Here is a 27,439-nt window from a genome sequence, read left to right on the forward strand (position 1 = left end):
TTGCCGCCTCCCCAGTCAAACAGTTGCTCTGCAATCTGTAGCCGAGGAGTGCCTGGCCGATTGGGGAGGGGGAAGTACTTTAGCTCTGCCGGACAAAAGCTAAGTTTTTTAGGAAGCCGGCCAGCCGGCTGCTTTGACAGCCGGCAGGCATATTTGGAGGTCGTCTCTTTGCTATATAGGTTAGTTGTTCCTTAGCCATTTTTCGTGTGGGCATCCTTTCCGTCTTCTCTCTTGCTAGTCGGACAGTCAGTTCTTTGAGCTGCGACTTTCAACAAGAGAGGACTTGGTGGCCGGCGCACTACTTTTCTGACACTAGGAAAAACTTTCGATATAGCTCAAGACGGCCAGTCCCCGGGCCGACTAGTCGAACCCGGTGTCGGACAAAAATTCAAAATGTAATAATACATTCATGGATATGACACTAGTCATTCATAGATAAATAAAAGGCAGTCCCCGAGTACTGTTCGGGGGGCCTGTTGGTTTGTACTTAATACAAAAGGGGAGCGTGATACATACTGCTTTTCAGCTGTAAAATCGTCTTAGGAGGTTTGCGTTCCATGGTCGCTCCGACTCCTTGCCGGAGTCGTCTCTCTTGCGTGCTCTTGGTTTTTGTGCATCGATCAAGTAGTAGGAGTCGTTGCCGAGTGCCTTGCTGACGACGAAGGGGCCTTCCCAAGGGGCCGAGAGCTTGTGCTGGCCGGCTGTTCGCTGGATCAGCCGGAGCACAAGGTCGCCCTCTTGGAAGGATCTTGGCTTGACCTTGCGGTTGTAGTAGCGGCGCAGCCCTTGCTGGTAGATGGCGGACCGGCTGAGGCCTAACAGCCGGCCTTTTTCCAGTAGGTCGACGCCGTCTTCTCTTGCTTCTTTGGCTTCCTCCTCCATGTACATGGTGATCCGAGGCGAGTCGAACTCGATGTCTGTTGGGATGACAGCCTCGGCACCGTACACGAGGAAGAATGGAGTGAAGCCGGTTGACTTGTTGGGTGTAGTGCGCAGACTCCAGAGGACAGCCGGCAGCTCTTCGAGCCAGCAGCCGGCCGATCGCTCCAGTGGTACAACCAGTCGGGGCTTGATGCCGGAGAGGATGAGTCCATTTGCTCGCTCGACTTGGCCGTTTGACTGCGGGTGGGCAACGAACGCTAAGTCCAGTCGGATGCCCTGCGTCGCGCAGAAACGTGCCAGTGCTCCTTTGGCGAAGTTCGTGCCGTTGTCGGTGATGATGCTGTGCGGTACGCCGTACCGAGTAGTGATGTCCGTGATGAATGTCACGGCAGTCGGCCCGTTCAGCTTCTTAATCGGCTTGGCTTCGATCCACTTTGTGAACTTGTCCACAGCAACGAGTAGATGCGTCAAGCCGCCGCGGGCTGTCTTGAAAGGGCCCACCATGTCCAGTCCCCAGACGGCAAAAGGCCAGGTGAGGGGAATGGTCTTGAGTGCAGAAGCCGGCAGGTGTTGCTTGGAACTAAAAACTTGGCATCCTCTGCAGCTCTTGACTATTTCTTTAGCATCCGCCAAGGCAGTCGGCCAGAAGAAACCGTGGCGGAAAGCCTTGGCCACGAGGGATCTTGAGGCTGCGTGATGGCCGCATTCGCCTTGGTGGATGTCTTTGAGGATTGCCACTTCTTTTTCTGGCTCGACGCAACGCTGGAAGACTCCAGTGACGCTGCGCTTCACAAGCTCTCTGTTGATTATTGTGTATGCTGCGGCTCGTCGTTGCACTAGTCTTACTGAGATCTCATCAGCCGGCAGCTCTCTGCTGACTAGGAACTTGAGGATGGGCTGGGCCCATGAGGGAGTTGTGACTTCTTCTTCTGTTAATGTGGCCACCATGACTCGGGTGGGTGGGTTGGGTGTTGAATTGGAGTCGGTCACCGCTTCTTGTGTCGTTGCAGTCCCCGGGCCGACTGCTGCAGTCCCCGGGCCGGATGCGACTACGGCAGTCCTCAGGCCAGTCGTCGAAGTCCCCGTGCCGCCTGCGGGATTTCTCGAGTCGGATCCGGCTGTTTCTGGCGCAGGCGGTATGAAGATGGAATCCGACTCTGGAGACGGCTTGATGGACGGCTTGAGGAGGCGCTGGAGGGAGACGCCAGTCGGTATGGCTTGTCGGGTGGAGCCGATCCGTGCTAGGGCATCTGCTTGGTCGTTGTCGGCCCTTGGTACGTGAAGGAACTCGCACCCTTCGAGGTATCCGCTTATCTGCTGGACGAGGAAACGATAGCTCGCCATGTTCGCGTCCTTGGCGTCCCAGTCGCCAGATGATTGCTGGACCACCAAGTCTGAGTCGCCGTAGCATAGGATCCGGCGTATGCCGAGTTCTTTGGCTAGCCGGAGCCCATGTACGAGCGCCTCGTACTCGGCGACGTTGTTGGAGGCGGCGCAGTGGATCTGCAGCGTGTACTTGAGCTTGTCGCCTTTGGGAGAGGTGAGGACGATGTCGGCTCCCAAGCCGGTGCGCATCTTGGACCCGTCAAAGTGCATCCGCCAATGGGTAGAGTCGGGAGCCGGCGGTAAGTACTGGGTCTCGGCCCAGTCGACGAGGAAGTCAGCCAATGCTTGCGACTTGATGGCGGTGCGGGGTTGATAGAAAATCGTGTAGGGCGCCAAGGCAATGGCCCATTTGGCCACCCGGCCGGATGCATCCCGGCTGCCTATGATCTCGGTGAGCGGGGCAGTGCACACGACCGTGATGGGGTGCTCTTGGAAGTAGGGCTTCAGCTTCTTGGCAGTGAAGTACACCCCATAGCACATCTTCTGGTAGTGCGGGTAGTTTTGCTTTGAGCTGGACAGTACTTCGCTGAGATAGTAGACCGGCCTCTGGACTAGTTGGGCTCGGCCTTCCTCCGGGCGCTGGACCACAACAACAGTGTTGACGACTCGGCTAGTCGCGGCGATGTAGAGGAGCATGGGCTCCTTCTCAGTCGGCGCAGCCAGGACAGGCGGAGTGGTCAGCATTTTCTTCAACTCTTGGAAGGCTTGGTCGGCTTGATCATTCCACTCGAAGTGAGTGGACTTCTTCATGAGTCGGTACAAGGGGAGAGCCTTTTCTCCTAGTCGGCTGATAAAACGATTCAGGGAGGCTAAGCAGCCAGTGAACTTCTGCACATCTCGCAGCTTGGTGGGAATCTCCATCCTCTCGATGGCCTTGATCTTGACGGGGTTGCACTCAATGCCGCGTTCGGAGACCAGGAAGCCTAGCAGCTGGCCGGCTGGTACTCCGAACACGCACTTCTCGAGGTTGAGCTTGATTTGGAATCGGCGCAAGTTGGCAAATGTTTCTCTCAGGTCTTCCAGCAAGGTACCGCGCTTCTCTGTCTTCACCACAATGTCGTCTACGTAGACGTGGGCATTTCTGCCGAGTTGTTTCAAGAGACATTTCTGCATGCAACGCTGAAAAGTGCCACCGGCATTTCTCAAGCCGAATGTCATTGTCAGGTAGCAGAAAGCTCCAAAGGGTGTGATGAAGGCAGTCTTCAGGCGGTCAGCCGGGTCCAACTTGATCTGATGATACCCTGAGTATGCATCCAAGAAACTTAACAGCTCGCATCCGGCTGTGGAGTCTATCACTTGGTCAATCCGTGGCAGAGCAAACGGATCTTTTGGGCAGGCCTTGTTCAGACTAGTGTAGTCTATACACATACGCCACTTGTTATTCTTCTTCAGAACCAGAACTGGGTTGGCAAGCCACTCTGGAAAGAACACTTCCATGATAAAGCCGGCGGCAAGGAGCCGGGCTATCTCTTCTCCCACAATTCTTCGCTTCTCTTCTGATAGTCGGCGGAGGGGTTGCTTGACCGGCTTCGCATCAGCTCGGACATGTAAGTTGTGCTCGGCGAAATCCTTCGGGACACCCGGCATGTCCTTTGGGGACCATGCAAAGATGTCTCGATTCTCACGGAGGAAGTCGACGAGCTCGCCTTCCTATTTACTGTCCAAGTTCGCCCCAATGACAGCGAACCTCTCCGGGTTCTCCGGGTCCAGAGGTATCTTCTTCGTCTCTTCTGCAGGCTGGAAGGAGCCCTGCGCATCACAATCCTTGGGGTTGGGGGACAAAGCCGGCTGCTTGCCGGCCATGGCCACAACCCGTTCCAACATCTTCTTTTCTTCTGCCACCACGAGGGACTCGGCCAGCCGGCTGCTGGCCATGGCACACTCGATGGACTTCTTGTAGTCGCCGGCTACCGTGATGATTCCCTTCGAGCTCGGCATCTTCATCTTCAGGTAGGCGTAGTGGGGCACGGCCATGAACTTGGCCAAAGCAGGTCGGCCAAGCAGTGCATGATAGGGGCTCTCCAAATCCACTACCTCGAACCATATTGCTTCCCGGCGAAAATGATCTTTGTCTCCGAAGAGAACATCCATTTTGATCTTGCCGATTGGAGAGCAAGACAGGCCGGGCACGATACCATGGAAGACGGTGCGGCTCGGCATGAGCTGCTTCGCTTTGATGTTCAGCTTCTCCATGGTATCGCGGTACAGTATGTTGATACTGCTTCCGCCGTCTATCAGGACGCGGGAAAATCTGGCAGCTCGCCTCTCCGTCGCGAGGGTGACGTCCAAGACCATCCCATAGGAGCCAGGCGAAGGCATCACCTCTGGGTGGTCGGCCTGGCTCCAGCTGATTGGCTTTTCTGACCAGTGCATGAACTCGGCGGTGCTAGAGGCGACTACATTTACTTCTTGGTGCTGTCGGCGTCGGCTGCGCTTGTCGTCGGCTTGACTAGTGAAGACGACGTAGGCGGCGTGCTCTTCGGAAAATTCATCTTGGATGGCGCCGACTGCCGGCCGAGCCGCCGGCTGCTGAGGGGCTGGAGTGTAACACCCCGCATGTAACTTGCCATATTTGTAACTCCGACTCTTGCCATTTCCGGCTATGTGTTTTGTTTTTCCCTCCGTTGTCGGGTTTTTGTCTTTCGTTTTGTATTTTGTCATGTCATGCATTTTCTGATCATGTCATCATGTGCATTGCATTCGCATACGTGTTTGTCTCATGCATCCGGGCATTTTTCCCGTTGTCCGTTTTCCAATCCGGCGCTCCTATCTCCTCCGGTGCACCCCTCTAGTTTTCTTTCGTGTGCGTGTGTCAAACTTTCTCGGAATGGACCGAGGCTTGTCAAGTGGTCTTATTATACCACCCGGAGACTACCGGTCAAGTTTCGTTCCATTCGGAGGTCGTTTGGTACTCCAACGGTTAACCGGGCCTCCGCTATGTCCATTTGAGTATCCAGCAAAAAACCCCTCCAAAACCAGCCCAAAGCCCACCAAACTCTCTTCCATGCTCTAGGTCGTTCGATCACGATCGTGTGGGCGAAAACCGCACCTCATTTGGAGTCTCCTAGCTCCCTCTACCTATTTATATGTGGGCATCCCGAAAACGAAATCGCAGTCTCCCGTAACCCTAAATCGCCTCTCCGCGGGCGGACGTGTCCAGCCGCCGCCGGACGAAACGCGCCGCCGCTCCCGGCCAGTGGCATCGCGCCACGTCACCCCGCCGCCGTCTCCACCGCGCCAGGCCCGCCGGGCCCGGATCGGGCCCGCGGGGCCCATCTCCGCCGCCGCGCGCCCGCGCCTCCCCGCGCGCCCGCTGCCGCCGGCCATCGCCCGTCCCCGCCGCCGCGCACCTGCCCCGCCGCCGGGCGCCGCCTCCGCCGCCGCTTCCCCACCGCCGGCCATCGCCGCCGCCGCGGCGCCCGTCCCCGCCGCCGCGCGCCCGCCACCGGCGCTCGCCGCCCCGCCGGCGACCCCCCTCCTCCGGCGCCGCCTCTCCTCCCTCGGCCCTCCCCTCCTCCGGCCAGGCCTCGCCGGCCACTGCCTCGCCGCCGGAGCCGAGCCCGACCTCCGGCCCAGATCCGATCCAGCGGTAGCCTCCCCGTTGACTTCCTCGCCCTAATATTTTCTAAGTCCCAGATTTTTTCTCAGCATATGCTCCTGTTCCCGATGCCGTAACTTTGTGCATGTAGCTCCGATTCGCGCATATAATATGTCAAATTGTTCGTCTCGGGATGCTCTTCATTTTGTTCAATTGCACCATTTTCATTAGAGGTCATCTTGATGCCCAAATCTTCGTTGGAAGAGGGCTAGTTGCTGTTAATCTCTGGTTCTTATCAGAACTTGGAGATTTGTCATTTTTGTATCATTTATTCTGTGCATCTTATGAGCATGAGCTCTACATGTGTTTTGAAGTATGCCATGCCATCTTTCCAGTGGTATATTCCATGTATTTTTGTGATCTTTGTGGTGACTAGCACAAGCATGCAAAGTAGGCCCCGTAATATTTCTGATTTCAGGGACTTAGTGATTTCTCTAAGTCTTTGTCTGCTGTAATTTTGTTGCCATGTAAACTTGATGCTACAGAGAGATCCATGCATATTTTGGAGATGTTCAGTAAGTATGTTTTGTAGCTATAGTTGTAATTGATCCATTCCTGCAATTGTTTGCAATTTTAGAGTACCATAGCATGACTCAATCTTGCTCTACTTTTGATATAAAATATTTCTGGCAGATTCTTAACATGACATGCATTTTTGCCAAGCTTATTGTAGTTGATCCACACATGCTATGTAATTGTACTTGCCATGGATAGCTTCTTAGACATGCCATCTTGCTGTAGGTATGCTTGGTTTTTCATGCATTTCTCTGTAGTGAGTGCATCAAGCTCACAAAGAGGCCTACATATTAATATTTTGCCATGCTCTGTTTTCTGCTAAGTCTGAAACCTGATAACGAAACTTGCTATGTTTACATGCTTGCCATCATTTCTTCTGGTCCTTTTTGGCTTATGGTCAGTAAGGGACTTTTGTCATGTGCATTTAGTAGAACACTACCATGCCTTGTTTTGCTATGTTAAGTTCCTGTAGCATGTTGATTCCGTGCTCTGAACATTGCTACCTGATGCTGATTTCTGCCATGTCCAGTTTTTCACTAAGTCTGTGAACCTGTAATCTTTTGCACTATTGTCATGCTTGTTTGAGCTTGATATGTTGTGAACTAGCAGTAGCTCAGTGTTCATCTTTTGTCAAGCATCTCCTGTAGATTACTGCCATGTGCTTTGTTGCTATGTTGGGGTGCTGTAGCATTGTTACTTGTTGTATTTTAAGTGCTATCTTGCTGTTAATCGCAGATTAGTGTCATTCTTGTTTTGCTCGCCATTTGCAAACCGTGTATCCGATTCCGGTGATCTTTATATCGATTTCGACCGAAATCATCTCATCTTTCCAGTGGCATGCTTGGTTTGCCAAGTTACTGCCATGTTCATCATTTTCCTTCCGGAGCACGCATATGCATCACATATCATAACCTGCATATCATACATGTCTTGCATCATGTTGCTTGCGCATTCCTCGTTGTTGATTGTGGTTCCGTTTGTTTGTGTTCTTGTCTTGGGTAGAGCCGGGAGACGAGTTCGTGAACGAGGAACCTGTCGAGTACACTTACGAGGATCAAGCTTTCGACAACTCTGAGAATCTTGCAGGCAAGATGACCTCCCCTCGAAATCACTTCTATCTTTGCTATGCTAGTTGTTCGCTCTATTGCCATGCTCCGCTACCTATCACTTGCTATATCATGTCTCCTATTTTAGCCATGTCAGCCCCTAACCATCCTTTCCTAGCAAACCGTTGTTTGGCCATGTTACCGCTTTTGCTCAGCCCCTCTTATAGCGTTGTTAGTTGCAGGTGAAGTTGAAGTTTGTTCCATGTCGGAACATGGATATGTTGGGATATCACAATATCTCTTATTTAATTAATGCATCTATATATTTTGGTAAAGGGTGGAAGGCTCGGCCTTATGCCTGGTGTTTTGTTCCACTCTTGCCGCCCTAGTTACTGTTATACCGGGATTATGTTCCTTGAGTTTGCGTTCCTTACACGGTCGGGTGATTTATGGGACCCCCTTGACAGTTCGCCTTGAATAAAACTCCTCCAGCATGGCCCAACTTTGGTTTTACTATTTGCCGCCTAAGCCTTTTCCACCGGGTTTTCGCGAGCCCGAGGGTCATCTTATTTTAACCCCCCCGGGCCAGTGCTCCTTCGAGTGTTGGTCCAAACTGAGCAGACTGCGGGGCCACCTCCTGGAAACTCGAGGTCTGGTTTTACTCGTAGGATGTCTCATCCGGTGTGCCCTGAGAACGAGATATGTGCAGCTCCTATCGGGATTTGTCGGCACATTCGGGTGGCTTTGCTGGTCTTGTTTTACCATTGTCGAGATGTCTTGTAAACCGGGATTCCGAGACTGATCGGGTTTTTCCGGGAGAAGGTTTATCCTTCGTTGACCGTGAGAGCTTATGATGGGCTAAGTTGGGACACCCCTGCAGGGTAATATCTTTTGAAAGCCGTGCCCGCGGTTATGAGGCAGATGGGAATTTGTTAATGTCCGGTTGTAGATAACTTGTCACTTGAACCAATTAAAATACACCAAGTGCGTGTGTAGCCGTGATGGTCTCTTCTCGGCGGAATCCGGGAAGTGAACACGGTCTGTGTTATGTTTGACGTAAGTAAGTGTTCAGGACCTCTTCTTGGTCATTGCTAGATGACGTCCGTGTCTTTGCTTCTCTTCTCGCTCTCATTTGCGCAAGTTAGCCACCAAATATGTTTTGCCGCTGTAGCTCCACCTCTTTGCACCTCTTGTCCTACAAGCTTAAATAGTCTTGATCTCGCGGGTGTGAGATTGCTGAGTCCCTGTGACTCACAGATACTTCCAACACCAGTTGCAGGTGCCGACGATGCCAGTGCAGACGATGGCGTCGATCTCAAGTGGGAGTTCGACGAGGAACGTGGTCGTTACTATGTGTCTTTTCCTGATGATCAGTAGTGGAGCCCAGTTGGGACGATCAGGGATCTAGCATTTGGGGTTGTCTTATTTTCATCTGGATTTTGACCGTAGTCGATCTATATGTTTGTATTTTGGATGCTGTATGATGATATTTATGTATTGTGTGAAGTGGCGATTGTAAGCCTACTCTTTATCCCATTCTTGTTCATTACATGGGATTGTGTGAAGATGACCCTTCTTGCGACAAAACCACTATGCGGTTATGCCTCTAAGTCGTGCCTCGACACGTGGGAGATATAGCCGCATCGTGGGCGTTACAAGTTGGTATCAGAGCCATCCCCGACTTAGGAGCCCCCTGCTTGATCGAATCGCTGGCGTTGTTGAGTCTAGAATAAAAATGTTTTGAGTCTTAGGATTATATATATCGGAGAGTAGGATTCTTTTTACTCCTCAGTCCCTTCGTCGCTCTGGTGAGGTCTCCTGACGTAGAAGTTTTGACTATTCTCTCCTCAAATTTCACTGAAATTTTTTTAGGATCACGCGGGTATCTTGGAATCGTTCCGATCGATTTGTGACGAGAACATTGTTCTTGGTGCCTCCTGTCATTTAGGGGTTGTGGCAGTGTCCCGGGGAGTTGAGCTCCGAGGTGTTGTCGTCACAATTTTATCGTTGCAGTTCTGGAATACCTGAGTTTCGCCGACATCGAAATCTCTTTTATGCAGTTGTGGGTGAGATCACCTCGACGCCACCCAGTACTGGGGCGGGAGTTCGGGAGTATTGCCATAACTTGTATAACGGTTGTTTTTCGAAGGTTGAGGTAAACGATTTCCGAAGGTTTCTTGGTTATGTGTTGACGGATGGATACAGCTGGATCTAGGGATTGTTAGTTTGGGTGATATATATATTTGTGTCCCCTGTATCCCCTACACCAGATTGCATAACCAGAAAGTTTCGGGAGTTTATAAGTGGGAATTCTAGTAGCCTTAGGATATCTTTCCGACAGATGCATGATATGAGATTGGGGTTCGACGTCTAGTGGTCCGCCTGTATACGGTTGATTTTACAGTGGTCTCGTTGTGTCTGAAAGAGTCCATGGCTTTGCCGACTCGGGGACGCTTCGTATGTCATGTGCACAGCCTTGTACATGATGGTGCTGTACGATTGAGCCCGTGTGGGCCCCACCACGAAAACTTCGGACGAAATATCTATCATATGTTTGTTCCGGTTTATTCTGCAAGCAAATACTTGGTTTTATTCTGTATTGTGGTATTCGAATTTCTTCGAATTCATATGTTCATTCCATATCTTTTCAAGTGGCTTCTCAACTTATGGAAGTGTGATGATTTACTACGGAATTCATTCGTTCATCTTCGTTCGAATGTTTATTGTGAAGACTATATGTTGCAATTTCTATCCGTTGATTCTACTTATCTTTTGTCTATCAAGATGCTAACGGATGTCACCCTCTTCAGGATGGCTCCGCCAACGCGTCAGAATCCGGATCGAAATGAAGGGAGTCAAGCGATCCCTCCGCCACCACCTCCACCTCCGGAGGCATGGCAATCAATCATGGCAGCCACCAACGCCAATGCTCAGATGATTCTGCAACTCTTGCAAGAACGTACTCAAGGGCAAGGCAATCAAGGCAATCAAGGTCAAGGCAACAATCAGTTTCACTTTGCCACTCTCAACCAGTTTCTCGCAAATCAGCCCAAGTCTTTCAGCTACTGTGCCGAGGCCACGGATGCCGATGATTGGCTCGTGGACATCAACAAGCATTTTGAATGTAGCAATGTCAGGCCTGAGGACTTTGTCAAGTTCGCTTCCTTCCAACTTTGCGAACGTGCACGATGTGTTCCACGTGTCACAGCTCCGCAAGTGCTTCAAGACGCCTGAGCGCACTATCAACTTCGAAGAGATTGACCTTCAAGAAGATTTGTCTTATCATGAGCACCCCGTTGCTATTCTTGAAGAAACTGAGCGCAAGACTCGCAACAAGTCTATCAAATTCCTGAAAGTGAAGTGGTCGCACCATTCCGACCGGGAAGCCACCTGGGAACGCGAGGACCATCTCCGGTCCGAATATCCGGAGTTCTTTCAGTCCTAGATCTCGGGACGAGATCCTCTCGTAGTGGTGGAGTGTTGTAACACCCCGCATGTAACTTGCCATATTTGTAACTCCGACTCTTGCCATTTCCGGCTATGTGTTTTGTTTTTCCCTCCGTTGTCGGGTTTTTGTCTTTCGTTTTGTGTTTTGTCATGTCATGCATTTTCTGATCATGTCATCATGTGCATTGCATTCGCATACGTGTTTGTCTCATGCATCCGGGCATTTTTCCCGTTGTCCGTTTTCCAATCCGGCGCTCCTATCTCCTCCGGTGCACCCCTCTAGTTTTCTTTCGTGTGCGTGTGTCAAACTTTCTCGGAATGGACCGAGGCTTGTCAAGTGGTCTTATTATACCACCCGGAGACTACCGGTCAAGTTTCGTTCCATTCGGAGGTCGTTTGGTACTCCAACGGTTAACCGGGCCTCCGCTATGTCCATTTGAGTATCCAGCAAAAACCCCCTCCAAAACCAGCCCAAAGCCCACCAAACTCTCTTCCATGCTCTAGGTCGTTCGATCACGATCGTGTGGGCGAAAACCGCACCTCATTTGGAGTCTCCTAGCTCCCTCTACCTATTTATATGTGGGCATCCCGAAAACGAAATCGCAGTCTCCCGTAACCCTAAATCGCCTCTCCGCGGGCGGACGTGTCCAGCCGCCGCCGGACGAAACGCGCCGCCGCTCCCGGCCAGTGGCATCGCGCCACGTCACCCCGCCGCCGTCTCCACCGCGCCAGGCCCGCCGGGCCCGGATCGGGCCCGCGGGGCCCATCTCCGCCGCCGCGCGCCCGCGCCTCCCCGCGCGCCCGCTGCCGCCGGCCATCGCCCGTCCCCGCCGCCGCGCACCTGCCCCGCCGCCGGGCGCCGCCTCCGCCGCCGCTTCCCCACCGCCGGCCATCGCCGCCGCCGCGGCGCCCGTCCCCGCCGCCGCGCGCCCGCCACCGGCGCTCGCCGCCCCGCCGGCGACCCCCCTCCTCCGGCGCCGCCTCTCCTCCCTCGGCCCTCCCCTCCTCCGGCCAGGCCTCGCCGGCCACTGCCTCGCCGCCGGAGCCGAGCCCGACCTCCGGCCCAGATCCGATCCAGCGGTAGCCTCCCCGTTGACTTCCCTCGCCCTAATATTTTCTAAGTCCCAGATTTTTTCTCAGCATATGCTCCTGTTCCCGATGCCGTAACTTTGTGCATGTAGCTCCGATTCGCGCATATAATATGTCAAATTGTTCGCCTCGGGATGCTCTTCATTTTGTTCAATTGCACCATTTTCATTAGAGGTCATCTTGATGCCCAAATCTTCGTTGGAAGAGGGCTAGTTGCTGTTAATCTCTGGTTCTTATCAGAACTTGGAGATTTGTCATTTTTGTATCATTTATTCTGTGCATCTTATGAGCATGATCTCTACATGTGTTTTGAAGTATGCCATGCCATCTTTCCAGTGGTATAGTCCATGTATTTTTGTGATCTTTGTGGTGACTAGCACAAGCATGCAAAGTAGGCCCCGTAATATTTCTGATTTCAGGGACTTAGTCTGCTGTAATTTTGTTGCCATGTAAACTTGATGCTACAGAGAGATCCATGCATATTTTGGAGATGTTCAGTAAGGATGTTTTGTAGCTATAGTTGTAATTGATCCATTCCCGCAATTGTTTGCAATTTTAGAGTACCATAGCATGACTCAATCTTGCTCTACTTTTGCTATAAAATATTTCTGGCAGATTCTTAACATGACATGCATTTTTGCCAAGCTTATTGTAGTTGATCCACACATGCTATGTAATTGTACTTGCCATGGATAGCTTCTTAAACATGCCATCTTGCTGTAGGTATGCTTGGTTTTTCATGCATTGCTCTGTAGTGAGTGCATCAAGCTCACAAAGAGGCCTACATATTAATATTTTGCCATGCTCTGTTTTCTGCTAAGTCTGAAACCTGATAACGAAACTTGCTATGTTTACATGCTTGCCATCATTTCTTCTGGTCCTTTTTGGCTTATGGTCAGTAAGGGACTTTTGTCATGTGCATTTAGTAGAACACTACCATGCCTTGTTTTGCTATGTTAAGTTCCTGTAGCATGTTGATTCCGTGCTCTGAACATTGCTACCTGATGCTGATTTCTGCCATGTCCAGTTTTTCACTAAGTCTGTGAACCTGTAATCTTTTGCACTATTGCCATGCTTGTTTGAGCTTGATATGTTGTGAACTAGCAGTAGCTCAGTGTTCATCTTTTGTCAAGCATCTCCTGTAGATTACTGCCATGTGCTTTGTTGCTATGTTGGGGTGCTGTAGCATTGTTACTTGTTGTATTTTAAGTGCTATCTTGCTGTTAATCGCAGATTAGTGTCATTCTTGTTTTGCTCGCCATTTGCAAACCGTGTATCCGATTCCGGTGATCTTTATATCGATTTCGACCGAAATCATCTCATCTTTCCAGTGGCATGCTTGGTTTGCCAAGTTACTGCCATGTTCATCATTTTCCTTCCGGAGCACGCATATGCATCACATATCATAACCTGCATATCATACATGTCTTGCATCATGTTGCTTGCGCATTCCTCGTTGTTGATTGTGGTTCCGTTTGTTTGTGTTCTTGTCTTGGGTAGAGCCGGGAGACGAGTTCGTGAACGAGGAACCTGTCGAGTACACTTACGAGGATCAAGCTTTCGACAACTCTGAGAATCTTGCAGGCAAGATGACCTCCCCTCGAAATCACTTCTATCTTTGCTATGCTAGTTGTTCGCTCTATTGCCATGCTCCGCTACCTATCACTTGCTATATCATGTCTCCTATTTTAGCCATGTCAGCCCCTAACCATCCTTTCCTAGCAAACCGTTGTTTGGCCATGTTACCGCTTTTGCTCAGCCCCTCTTATAGCGTTGTTAGTTGCAGGTGAAGTTGAAGTTTGTTCCATGTCGGAACATGGATATGTTGGGATATCACAATATCTCTTATTTAATTAATGCATCTATATATTTTGGTAAAGGGTGGAAGGCTCGGCCTTATGCCTGGTGTTTTGTTCCACTCTTGCCGCCCTAGTTACTGTTATACCGGGATTATGTTCCTTGAGTTTGCGTTCCTTACACGGTCGGGTGATTTATGGGACCCCCTTGACAGTTCGCCTTGAATAAAAACTCCTCCAGCATGGCCCAACTTTGGTTTTACTATTTGCCGCCTAAGCCTTTTCCCCCGGGTTTTCGCGAGCCCGAGGGTCATCTTATTTTAACCCCCCCGGGCCAGTGCTCCTTCGAGTGTTGGTCCAAACTGAGCAGACTGCGGGGCCACCTCCTGGAAACTCGAGGTCTGGTTTTACTCGTAGGATGTCTCATCCGGTGTGCCCTGAGAACGAGATATGTGCAGCTCCTATCGGGATTTGTCGGCACATTCGGGTGGCTTTGCTGGTCTTGTTTTACCATTGTCGAGATGTCTTGTAAACCGGGATTCCGAGACTGATCGGGTTTTTCCGGGAGAAGGTTTATCCTTCGTTGACCGTGAGAGCTTATGATGGGCTAAGTTGGGACACCCCTGCAGGGTAATATCTTTCGAAAGCCGTGCCCGCGGTTATGAGGCAGATGGGAATTTGTTAATGTCCGGTTGTAGATAACTTGTCACTTGAACCAATTAAAATACACCAAGTGCGTGTGTAGCCGTGATGGTCTCTTCTCGGCGGAATCCGGGAAGTGAACACGGTCTGTGTTATGTTTGACGTAAGTAAGTGTTCAGGACCTCTTCTTGGTCATTGCTAGATGACGTCCGTGTCTTTGCTTCTCTTCTCGCTCTCATTTGCGCAAGTTAGCCACCAAATATGTTTTGCCGCTGCAGCTCCACCTCTTTGCACCTCTTGTCCTACAAGCTTAAATAGTCTTGATCTCGCGGGTGTGAGATTGCTGAGTCCCCGTGACTCACAGATACTTCCAACACCAGTTGCAGGTGCCGACGATGCCAGTGCAGACGATGGCGTCGATCTCAAGTGGGAGTTCGACGAGGAACGTGGTCGTTACTATGTGTCTTTTCCTGATGATCAGTAGTGGAGCCCAGTTGGGACGATCAGGGATCTAGCATTTGGGGTTGTCTTATTTTCATCTGGATTTTGACCGTAGTCGGTCTATATGTTTGTATTTTGGATGCTGTATGATGATATTTATGTATTGTGTGAAGTGGCGATTGTAAGCCTACTCTTTATCCCATTCTTGTTCATTACATGGCATTGTGTGAAGATGACCCTTCTTGCGACAAAACCACTATGCGGTTATGCCTCTAAGTCGTGCCTCGACACGTGGGAGATATAGCCGCATCGTGGGCGTTACATGGAGGCGGCGGGCCGGGAGGCGGAGGCGGCAACATCCCTTCGCCCTTGGTGATGCGGGTGAGCCAGTGGCATTTCCGGGTTGTGTGGTTGGACGGCTTCGCGCTGCTATGGAACTTGCAGGGGGCATCGAGTGCTTGCTCGTAGGAGAAAGACGGCTGCCAAGGCGGCCGGCCACCCTTCTTCTTGGGAGCGGGCCGATCCTCAGGCTGCTCGTCTTCAACTGTGGCCACCTGCCGACTGGAGGAAGTCGGCATGGGGCCCTTGCGCTTGTGGTCGTTCTGGTAGGGGTGCCGATTAGGGTCGCCAGCCGGCATCTTGGGAGCCGAAGCAATTACTTTCCCCGAGGCGTCCACTCGGAGCTCGGTCTTCATCGAGGAGTCGGCGGTGGCGTATTTGTCAGCGGTGACCAGCAACTCATCGAGGGTAGCCGACTCGTCGCAGAGGAGTCGGTGCTTGAGGAGGGTGCCCTCTCGGCACCCGGCGGTGAAGTACTCGATGGCCTGGACCTCGTGCAGTCCCTCGCAGGAGTTGCGGAGCTCGGCCCATCGCGTGAGGTAGTCGCGGGTCGACTCGTTGGGCCCTTGGACGCAGAGGGAGAGCTGGCGAGGCTTGGGAGGCCGCTTGTAGGTGCTGGTAAAGTTGCGGACGAAAACTTCGGTGAAGTCCAGCCAACTGTTGATGCTGTAGGGCTTGAGGCTGTTGAGCCATGTGCGCGCTGTGCCTTGCAGCATCAGGGGGACGTACTTCACGGCGACGCGCCGATTGCCGTTGGCGATGCTGACGGCCGTGGAGTAGTCGATGAGCCAATCTTCCGGCTTCACTGAGCCGTTGTATTTCGGCGTGTCTCTGGGGAGCGAGAGCCCTTTGGGGAAGGGCTCGTCGCGGATGCGGGGGCCAAAGCATGGCGGGCCGACATCGTCTTCTTCTTCTAACGCCAAGGATCGAGCAAGGCGGTCGATCCTGTGGCGGGCGTCACTCTCGCCGACTCCTTCTCGGCGACCGAGTCGGTCGCCAAGAGTCGGATGTGTGATGGGCGGCGGAGTGAGGCGTTTTTCTCTTCGAGGCGGGGGAGGAGGCAGGTTTCCTTGGTGCTCTACTGCTCGAGGGCGGCCCTCCGCGTCGCGCTCGATGGTGATGCGAGTCCGGCTGCGGCTGGCAGCCGGCTCCTTGTCTTTCTTCTGGCGCGCGCCGCTCGCAGTCGGTGAGCGGGACGTCGCGGCGTGCTCCCGATGCGGGGGATGACTATCAGCACGGGCGCCGGCTTCGTGCCATTCTGCAGCCGCGTCGATCAGCTGCTGGATCCGTCTTGTCATGTAGGGGAGCTCGTCGGCTCGCAGCCCATTGAGCTCCTCTGCAGCCGCCTGAGCGGCTCGCAGATTCTCGAGCGGGGTGGCGTAGACGGGGCGATCTGCGCCCAGCATGCTGGCAACGGCCGCGCCGCGCTTCTGGACGAAGCCGGCTCGGCTCGGGCCGCTAGGCGGCGCGGTCGACTTCGCGCTGGTGGGCCTCGCTGAGGCGTCTCATCGAGGCTATCTTCTGGCCCTCCGCGATGAGGGCAAGGCGGCATGCCTCCAGGGTCTCGGCGTCGGCGTCGGCCGGGATGGGGACGGAGAGGTCGTGCATCGCCACTTGCTGAGCGTCGCGGGCATTCTCGCCCGAGTTGGAGACGTGGCTGATGACCAGCACTTTGGTGACAGCGTTGCTGCCGCAGTCAGCCCGAGGGAGGGGGTCGTCGAAGATCACCACGTCGGAGGGGTAGGTGTCAAGCGACGCGGTGTCGGAGTCGATGAGCATCGGGTCGGTGGAGCCGACCGACTCCACATCTGCAGCAGGCTCGCTGGAGACGTGAAGCTGATCGAGGAGGCTGACGAGGCGGCTCTCGGGGTAGTCGGTGCCTGCGTCGGACGCAGGCTCGTCGGAGATGCGAGCCTCACCGAGCAGATCGGCGAGGCAGCTCGCAGCGCAGGCGTCGTCGACGCCTTGCAGCGCGTCGAGGCAAACGCCATCGGGCGCAGCAAGCTGGCTGCGCTCGCGGGGGAGGAAGAGGGTTCCCGTCCAGAACAGGTCTCCGGACGACGGTGCACCTGGCCCCACGGTGGGCGCCAAATGTCGGGTGGTTGGTGCGACATATGCCAAGGGATGGCTTATCATTGTGGGAGCCAATAAAACGTCGCCGGTGCCTGGAAACGGGATGAGGCGAAGACATGCACGCCGGCGGATCTTACCCAGGTTCGGGGCTCTCCGAGGAGATAACACCCCTAGTCATGCTCTGCGGGGTCTCCGCATGATCACTAGATCGATGAAAGGTAGCTACAATCGCTCCTAGAGCTGTTGAGATCAAGGGAGAAGAAGAACAAGGCTAGCTCTTGCTTCTCTCTATCTATGGTGTGTGTGCTATGCTAAGAAGGCAACTCTATGCTCAGAGGCCAACTATGCTTAAGTGCCAACCCTTTGCATGGGTGCTCCGGGGAGTTTATATAGGCCTACCCCCGGGGTACAATGGTAATCCGGCTGGGCTCTGGTCCCAGCCGTCAGTGTCTACGCTCGCCGGCTTCTCCGCCGGCTGCTGGGTCCCGCCGACTGGTGGGTCCCGCCGGCTGCCGGCTCTTCAGTCGACAGGCCGGCCCCACCGCCTAGGGTCTTGTCGGCGGCTGCTTACTGTAGCCTCGCCTGTGATGACGAGGGCTTTGTCGAGGTAAGCGTGGCTACAGTGGGCCGCTTCGGGAGCTATCACTGTAGCCTTACCTCGTCTTGTCTCCTTAATGGGGCTCCTGCTTCGAGGAAGGGAGTAGCCGGCTTCTGGAGGCCGGCTACGCTCTTGGCCGACTGGGAAAGGCCGGGCCGCCTTCACGCCTCTCTCTGGCTGGAGGGGCCCGCCGCCCGTGGGCCGTACAGGAGTCTGTCGTGGGTGACGTCGAGGCTAGCATGGCTACAGTGCCGAGCCGCATGGGAGACGGCCGTCCCGTACGGCCTCCTGTAGCCATGCCCGCCTCGGGCTTCGGGGGTAGTGGGCCGCACTGTGGCCACACCCCGTCGTGTCGCCGTTATGTGGGAACAGCTTTGGTGGTTGTGGTCTCGGCCGGCTCCTAGAAGCCGGCGTCCTTCTTGGCCGGCTTCTTGGAGTCGGCCACCCCGTAGCCGTCATGGGGAAGGGTTGCTTGAGGCTGGGTCGCCTTCCGGGAGTCTGCTTCAGAGGTAGCCGGTCGGGGAAGGTGGTCCAAATGCTCGGAGCGCTTGAGGGCCCAAAGGCCTGATGATTTTTCTGAAGAACCAGGGGCAGTCGGTTTGGCTACCCGTGGCCATTTACTCCGACACTCGTGCAGATATTTGCGGCGTCGGGCCCGCGGCGATTATTAAGTGGGCGACGGCCCGTTGATTTTAATAAGCATATGTCTACAGTATCAGTGTGGGCGACTGCTAGTTTAGTCCCACCTCAGCCGCTGAACGACGCCCCGACCAGCTTAAATAGCCGCGTCAGTTAACCCATACATGGTCATATCTAATATTGTGATATGGCTCTACATAACTGTCCGGCAGTACAACTGTCCGGGCTGTACTGCCAGGGCAGTTAGGTAAAGTCACATCGCACTATTAAATATGTATTTATTTATTTCTAGAATTTTGTCATTTTGTGTATTTTTTAAATTTTACACTAAAAACAAACATGTTTCTAACATTTTTTTACTCCGTCAAACGTCACGAAACTTTTTTCGCACGTTGGCATCACCATCCATAGCACCCACGCCAATTTACATATTTTTCTGACGCTCTACGGATTTTCTATGATTTTCCAGGCCAAAAACCCCGAAAACACTGCCCGGACGTGACGCAACGTGCGTTCGTAGTCGGATTTCGTTCATCTCTGGCGTGCGGTACCCGGGCTGGTCCCCACACGCGCTGGCAAAAGTTGGGTGCATTCCGGCAAACCGCACGGGCACTTGTTGTGGAAGCCGGTGGTTTCGGTATGGGTGGAGGGGACCCTCGGTCGTACGTCTCTCCGTCGCATCCGCCAAACTCGCTCATTTTTTTTCCACGGGCCACGGTGACCATGCAGGGCACGCACGCCAAAATTTGTCGCGTTTCGACGCTCTAACGGATTTTCTATGATTTTCCGGGCCGAAAACCCCGAAAACACTGCCCAGACATGACACAACGTGCGTTCGTAGTCGGATTTCATTCCTCTCTGGCGTGCGGTACCCGGGCGGGTCCCCACACGCGCTGGCAAAAGTTGGGTACATTCCGGCAAACCGCACGGGCACTTGCTGTGGAAGCCGGTGGTTTCGGTATGGGTGGAGGGGACCCTCGGTTGTACGTCTCTCCGTCGCGTCCGCCAAACTCGCTCATTTTTTTTCCACGGGCCACAGTGACCATGCCGGGCACACACGCCAAAATTTGTCGCGTTTCAACGCTCTAACGGATTTTCTATGATTTTCCGGGCCGAAAACCCCGAAAACACTGCCCGGACGTGACGGAACATGCGTTCGTAGTCGGATTTCGTTCATCTCTGGCATGCGGTACCCGGGCGGGTCCCCACACGCGCTGGCAAAAGTTGGGTGCATTCTGGCAAACCGCACAGGCACTTGCTGTGGAAGCCGGTGGTTTCGGTACTGGTGGAGGGGACCCTCGGTCGTACGTCTCTCCATCGCATCCGCCAAACTCGCTCATTTTTTCCACGGGCCACAGTGACCATGCAGGACACGCACGCCAAAATTTGTCACGTTTCGACGCTCTATGGATTTTCTATGATTTTCCGGGCCGAAAACCCCGAAAACACTGCCCGGATGTGACACAACGTGCGTTCGTAGTCGGATATTTCATCTCTGGCGTGCGGTACCTGGACGGGTCCCCACACGCGCTGGCAAAAATTGGGTGCATTTCGGCAAACCGCCCAGTCACTTGCTGTGGAATCAGATGGTTTCGGTGTGAAAAGATGTGTACGGAACACCTTTTTTTCTGTTACCTTCAAATATGCCCAAATTTTTGTATCGCATTGTATCTACATGAGATTCATGCATGCCAATTTTCTGTGCATTTTGGGTCTGTTTGCATTTTGCATTTTCTACGGTTTTGGCGTCGACAGTCCAAAAACACTGTTATTAATCAAAATTATTTCATACCAATTTTTTTTAAAAAATTACAAATTTCTTCTTCTAATTTCGTTTTTTTCCTCTTCCTTTCTTCCTCTCTTCATCTTTTCTTTTATATAATTTTTATTATTCGTTTAATTTTACCGGTAAACTATTTAATTTTAATTTCTTTCGAGTCACTTTTATTTTATAAAATGATTCATTTTTTATAATAATTTTCATTCCAACATAACGATAGTTCATTCAACGTTACGACAGTTCATTTTGCATTAAAACATAAAAAACTTAATTAAACAGGATTTAACCAAAATTAATTAAACATAACGACCTAATCTACTCGTCATTGTCGGAGGCGGCGAGGTCGACGATCTCCCCCGCACCGACGTCACCGTCGTCGTCACCGTCGCCGTCGTCGCTGCTCTTGCCGCCGTCGTCCCAGTAGCCGCCTCTGCCGTCGCCCTCCTCCGGAGCCACCTGCGGCTGCACCGCTTCGACGCCGCCGCCGCATCCAGTGCGGCCTGCAGCTCGGCTGCCTCTGCTGCCGCCGCCATAGCCGCCGCGGTGTCGAGTGCGGCCTGCAGCTCGGCGGCCTCTCTCGCCTCCGCCGCCGCCGCCGCTTATGCCTGCAACGCCCGCAGTGCGATGAGGTAGCCGGGGCAGTCGTCGGGGTCGCCGTCCTCGCGCAGTGCAAACTGCTCCGGCGGGATCTCGACGACGGGAGGGAAGGCGGGCCGGGCGAGGGCGGAAATCGGACGGCGGGACGAGCTTGGAGACGGCGCGGCCGCCGGAGGGGGACGGCGGGGCCGGCGCGGGGCGGAAGACGAGCCGCGCGGGGCAGACGACGAGCCGCCCGGGCCAGACGACGAGTCGTCGGTCCGCGACTCCCAACGAGCCTGCGCGATGACGGCCTAGTAGTCTTTGCCCTCCCAAAACCTAGCGCGGCCGACGATGTTCCACCGGCCGCCCTCGTGCCGGCGGAGCTCATCCGGCGACGCGCCGGGCCCCCTCGTCGGGTACCCGTCGGCGGTGATGCGGAAGACGTGCGGCAAACGGCAGCCCGGCGGCACCATCATCCCGAGACGGATGAGCTCGTCGGTCTCCGGCGTGCTCAGGCTCGTCGGCCACGAGCCGCCTCTGCCGCCGGACGCCATGGGGGCCGCCGGGAAGGGAGCTCGTCGGCGGTGGAGCGCGTCGGTGGGTGGGGTGAGCGGGGCGAGGCGCGTCGAGTGGAGTGGGGGAGGCAGTCCGGTAGGTGACCGACGCCCGGCGTAACGCCGGCATTAATGGCGCATCGGGCCGGTGGCCGCCTCGGGAACCGCCCTTGACCGACGCCTAGACGACACGTCGCGTCGTGTTTTTTTGTTTTTCTTTTTTTTTCATCTAGCCGACGCCACGTCGCCACGAGTACGTCGCTCGGCAGGTCGCATCGTGTTTTTTTTCTTTGGTCGTCATCGTACGTACGCGGACGGCAGCGTGTACGGGGAGTCGACGTACAGCCCTGTCGCGCGGGTACAGCCCCGTCACGCGGGCGGGTACAGCCCCGTCGCGCGGGTACAGCCCCGTCGCGCGGGCGGCGGCTTTTTAAGTGCTGGGACGATCCTACCCTTTTTAATGAAGGGGTACGGAGCGATCTGAGCCGTTGTTGTATTTAGGGGTTGTACGAAAGAAGAAGTGAAATTATACATGTCGTTTCAATTGTTGATACTTACGACACTTTTCTTCCGATGTCAAAACTGCTTGGTTCCTTCAGAGATTTGACAGGCAACAAGCTTAGTGGAACGATTCCGTTCGGCCTTCTGATACGAATTCAAGATGGCAACCTAACTCTTAAGGTGAATCAATCAGATACGCCTCTGCCGCCATTTATTTTATTCCCACGCCATGCTAATCGCTTCCTCTTTTTGATAGATATGACCACAGTCCAAACCTTTGCAGCAACAGCAGTTCTTGCCGGCCTATGCAAGCGAACCGAAACTCTAAAACTACCGGCTACATTGCTGTTGTTGTAGTGGCATCCGTGGTTGTAGCAGTACTAGTGGTACTACTACTCTTTTTCGTAATAAGAAGAAAACAAGGTGAGCCTAAGAAACACTTGGCATTAGCACAACTACTGTTCCACCTGTGTCCATCTGTAACTGCAAGCAGTGGTGATGATGCCACAGTGGGTAACACTTGTTTTGTTCTTAATTGCCATATGAAGAACCGGCAAATGTACATAATGAGGAAAGTGACGTGCAATCGCGCAATCGTCGATTCACATACACGGAACTGAAGGTGGTAACATCCAACTTCCCGCGAGTGCTTGGGGAAGGAGGGTTTGGCCTCGTATATGATGGCTTCTTGGAGGATGGTACTCAAGTTGCAGTCAAGCTGCGGTCTCAATCTTCCAATCAGGGTGTAAAAGAGTTCTTGACAGAGGTAATGCATGATCGAGTATGTAAATAGTCACCTAGATTCGTTTGGACGGTGTCTAATTAATCTGTTTTCTTCTGGCTCAGGCACAAAACTTAACAGGGATTCATCACAGGAATCTAGTCAGCCTGATTGGCTATTCCAAGGATGGGGAGTACATGGCCCTTGTATATGAGTATATGTCCGAAGGAGACCTCCAACATAAACTCAGAGGTCATTTCAACTCTAGGAGCATTTGGAATCTCCATTTTCGAGCTCCCCGATGCTAACACTCACCATGTTCTGCAGGGAGAGATCACAATGATGGATGTTTAACCTGGAGACAGAGGCTCCATATTGTACTGGAGTCCGCGCAAGGTAATACATTCTTCTGGCTTGGATTATGTTCTCCCATCATTTGTTGGTTTTGATCTCTGGGAATTTGCATGCTAGCACATGTGGAGTAGCCAATGTCAATGCACTCAATGGTATGATGTGCATGCAGGGCTCGAGTATCTGCACAAGGCATGTAACCCGCCTTTCATACACCGGGATGTGAAGACGTCAAACATCCTACTGGATGCAAATCTAAAAGCTAAGGTTGCTGATTTTGGCTTGATGAAGGCTTTCGATCAGGATGGTGATATATGTATCCACAGCCAGGGTGGTTGGCACACCAGGCTACCTTGCCCCCGAGTATGTCTCCTTGCATTAAGTTCTTGAGAATTCAGTATAATTCTAGTGATGTGACTGAGACGACTAAGCACAAATCCATCACATATGTGTACATATGCACTGCAGGTACGCAACAGTCCTAGAGCTCACTGAAAAAGAGCGATGTGTACAGCTTTGGTGTCGTGTTGCTGGAGGTGATCACGGGGAAGCCTCCATTCGTGCAAATCCCGCAGGCGCAACCCATTCATATTGTCAAGTGGGTGCAGCAGCGCCTTTCATCTGGGGACATCGAGGGCGTGGTGGATGCACGCATGCAAGGTGACTATGATGTCATCGGCGTGTGGAAGGTCGCCGACCTCGCGCTCGAGTGCATGGCGCAAACTCCCGCGAAGCGACCGACGATGACCCGCGTGATTGCGCAGTTGCTGGAGTGTCTTGAACTCGAGGAGAGCCGCGGCACCATCTACACCAGCGTCAGTGGCGACACGAACGGCATCGTCAACACCGCTAGCACCAGCGATGATCCCAGCTCAAGTTCTATTATGTACGCCACCACCGACCAGCCCGCCTCCGATGTCGCCCAGAGCAGTGCAGCGCTCAGGATGGGGCCTGACTATAGCAGGGCGTCAACGGTGGCCGCCGGTCCTGCAGCACGATGAGGCTGGCCGAACTTTGTCGCCCATGCCTTTGTGCATCAAAAGGGCTCGGAGGCTTTAATTATGTAACTCATTTCTATTTTGAGGGATTGATCATGGAACATTTGGCATTTGGGTGCTCAACTGATTTTCTCGATTCCAATTCCTACTGAGTTTGCTGGCCAGGGTTTCAATCGTAGCGACCGCCAACTCATGCTATCCTACTGAGGTCCCTTCCTTCACTGCTTCTTCCTACTAGCTCTGAATCCACAGAGAAAATGGCCATGGATGCTGTACATGAGTCTTCTTCCGGGAAGACCAAAGCTCAACAGAATAGGTCTCCCTCCCTCCCTCCTCCGCCGCCACCCGCGAGGCGCCGGGGAGGGCCCCAAATCCCCGCCGCCGAACACCCCTCCGCCTCCCTCCTCCTCCCTCGCCGCCGCCAAAGGGCACGGCCGAGCGAAGCCTGGTCGTCGCCGGCGGCGGCGGGGCTTTCTCGTCCCCCGCGTGTGGGGGTTGGCGCGGATCCGATCCCGCGGGCGGGGCGCTGCGCTCGGTGTCAGGCGTGGCGGCGCGGCGGCGCCCCGGAGCAGGCCGGCGATGGTGGCGTGGCGTCGGGCGGCGGATGGCATGGTGGCGGTGCGGGCTGGTGTGGCGTCGGCGGCGGTGCTCCGGCAGCGCCTCGGCGTCGCGTCCGGCTCCGCGGGTTGCGGCTGACCGGGTCACGGGAGGCTTCTCGCCGTGGTCTCTGGTGGGGGGCGGCGCGGCAGTGGCGGTGGTGAGCTGCTCCCTCCCAGTCGGGTCCTCGTGGTTGGGTGGCGGCGCTCTGCTCGGGCGGGTCCCCCTGGTGGCGTCTTTGGGCGGCGGCTGCGACAGCTCGGCCACCCTCCCTCTTCGGCGTCTGGCGGCGGCTGATGCCTCCTTCGACGCGGGAGCGGAACTCGGTTTCGGGGGGGAGCTGGAGCCGGCAAGGCGTCGGTCGTGGCCATGGGCCACTTCTCCACCTTTCCCTTCCCCCGGTCGATGTATGGTCGCGACCCTTCCCGTGGCAGCTGGCCGCCGGCGATTCTGGAGGTGGCTGGGGTTGCAGATCTTAGCAAAGCCGTGGCCTTTGGTTGCTACAGGGTGGTCTCATGGCGGGGCGGTGGCCCTGGCGGTGGGAGCCGTACGTTGGTCGTGGGTGGGCTGCGCGGCTCGAATGCCGGCAGGCATCCATGGCCGCTTGGGCGGCATGGTTGCGGGTGTTGGCAGACCGGGGCGACGGAAGAGCTGAAGCACCGGGGTACATCACCTATCCAGTCTGGGTACTGTTCGACGGTGACGGCGTCCGTGGACGCCGTGTCCTCCTTGCATGCTCCGTCGTGGTGCTTCTACCCCTTTCATCTTACTCCGGGTGAAAACTCGATCCTCGGATCGGACGGTGGCGCGTTCGTGGTCATGCCCTTCCTGGAGGCATCGTCTTGGAGTCCTCGGTCCGGCATATCCGTTACACATCCTCCCGGACGATCGCCCCTCGGTGGTGTTCTCCGTCGGCTCTAAGCGGATTCGTTTTGGTTATCTTGTAGGTGCTTTCACTAGTAGAAAAGGAGCTTTTGTCCCGGTTGGTAATGGCCTTTAGTCCCGGTTTTTGAACCGGGACTAAAGGGTCGTTAGTAATGCCTCCCCCCTTAGTCCCGATTCTTACACGAACCGGGACTAAAGGTCATCCACGTGGACGCAGCATGGAGCTCCACCTTACCAACCGGGACTAAAGGAAATTTTATGATATTTATTTTTTGAAAAAAAAAATTGCGAATTTTTTTAAAAAAAAATTTTGATTTTCAAATTTCTGAATTATTTTAACCTCTAATCTCTAATCACCATCCCTCATCACTGCTCAATTTATCCTCTAATCTCTAATCACCCCTCATCATTCCAAATCATCTAACTTCCCGAACGGTCACCCATCCTCTCACTACTCCAGCCTGAGCACGCTTAACTTCCGGGTTCTATTCTCCCTCGTTTCCAAGTCTGCACTTGTTGTTTCCTTGACAATAGTAAGATGTCAATTCTATTAACCCTCAGTAATTTAGTTTGAGCATGAAGTGACACATTTCACTGTTTGAGTTTGAAACTATTGTTTTAAAAAACAATAATTATTTAGTAACACTAATATTTCTGGAATAATTAGTTTGACCAGATTTGACCAAAATTCAAAAAAACTGAAATAATTATTTAGTAACACTAATATTCTAGAATAATTAGTTTGACCATTGTTTGACCACAGTTTGACCACAATTTGAAATTTTTTAAATATTTTTGCCTCTCCAGATCTTAAAAGCCCCGTATCTTTTTTTCTGTTAGGTTTTTGAGGATTTTGAAAATATTTAACGGGGTTCCCCCCAGTTAAATTCGGATGTAACTTTTCGAGTAGATGATTTTTCATATAAAAAACTTTTTCATCCGAGTTCGTATGCAAAAGTTATGCCCATTTTAAGAAATTCCAGAGAGATTTTGCAAATAAAGTCGAAATTCATATTTGTTAATTTTCCCAACAACTAGACCACATATCACATGGGAAACTTATTTTATTTTATTTTATTTGACATTTCCATCATTTTCTTTTGTTTTTTCTAAAACTGAAAAGGCGGTCCAAGGGGGGTAGAGTTTGATGGGCCCTTTAGTACCGGTTCGTGCCATGAACCGGTATTAATGCCTCAAAGCCCATTAGTATCGGTTGGTGCCACCAACCGGTACTAATGGGCATCGCACCCTTTAGTCCCGGTTCGTGGCACCAACCGGGACTAAGGGCCCAGGTGAACCGGGACTAATGCCTTAGCCGCACGAACCGGGACCAATGCTCACATTAGTCCCGGTTCGTGACTATTGCCCTGTGACGAAAGCCCTGTTTTGTACTAGTGTTTGTAGTCGTTGTGGTTGTGTGTCGGTGCCCGGCATTCATGTATCTTGCCTTGGATGTGTGGTGTACGTTTGTATCGGATGCTTTGTTGTGGTTCGTGATTTATAATATAAAGCGGAGGAACTTTTTTTAATGAGTCTTCTTCCGGTTCCTACGGTGTGGGTTTTGCCGCCACCGTGGTCGTTGCAGCCCTCTGTGATCCCCGAAAAGATGTGTAATTCGTACTGATGGCACCTGAGGCACGGCACCCGGCCGCATTCAAATCAACAGCAGCCATGGATGCTGTGGCGATTTTCTCTGAAGGAGAGCAAAGTCTTAGAACCATCCTTTGCCACCAGATCTACATCATTTGTGGAAGGTACGGGAGGCAACGGCATAGAATTAAGGGTGCACGCCGGTGCACTCTGTTCTACAGTAATTTGCTGCCGGTGGGAACGGCGGAGACTACGGCAGCGGCGCCGAACCATAGACGAACTAGAGCTTCTCCGGAATGTCTACAGACACCGCAGTAGGTGGGGATTCTGGCATAGCTAGAAAATCATCGACGGGGTCAACCGGCCTCACCTCTGGGGCGCCTTCCGAGGA

At 53.3% G+C, this 27,439-nt stretch overlaps 1 pseudogene; it reads left to right on the plus strand.

Moving 5' to 3' along the window:
* Positions 1-27,082, plus strand: part of LOC123142508 (probable LRR receptor-like serine/threonine-protein kinase At1g05700) — a 43,066-nt pseudogene extending 15,984 nt beyond the window's left edge.
* Positions 27,083-27,439: the final 357 nt, after the last annotated feature.

Source organism: Triticum aestivum, chromosome 6D (assembly GCF_018294505.1).
Source record: "Triticum aestivum cultivar Chinese Spring chromosome 6D, IWGSC CS RefSeq v2.1, whole genome shotgun sequence".
NCBI classification, from domain to species: Eukaryota; Viridiplantae; Streptophyta; class Magnoliopsida; order Poales; family Poaceae; genus Triticum; species Triticum aestivum.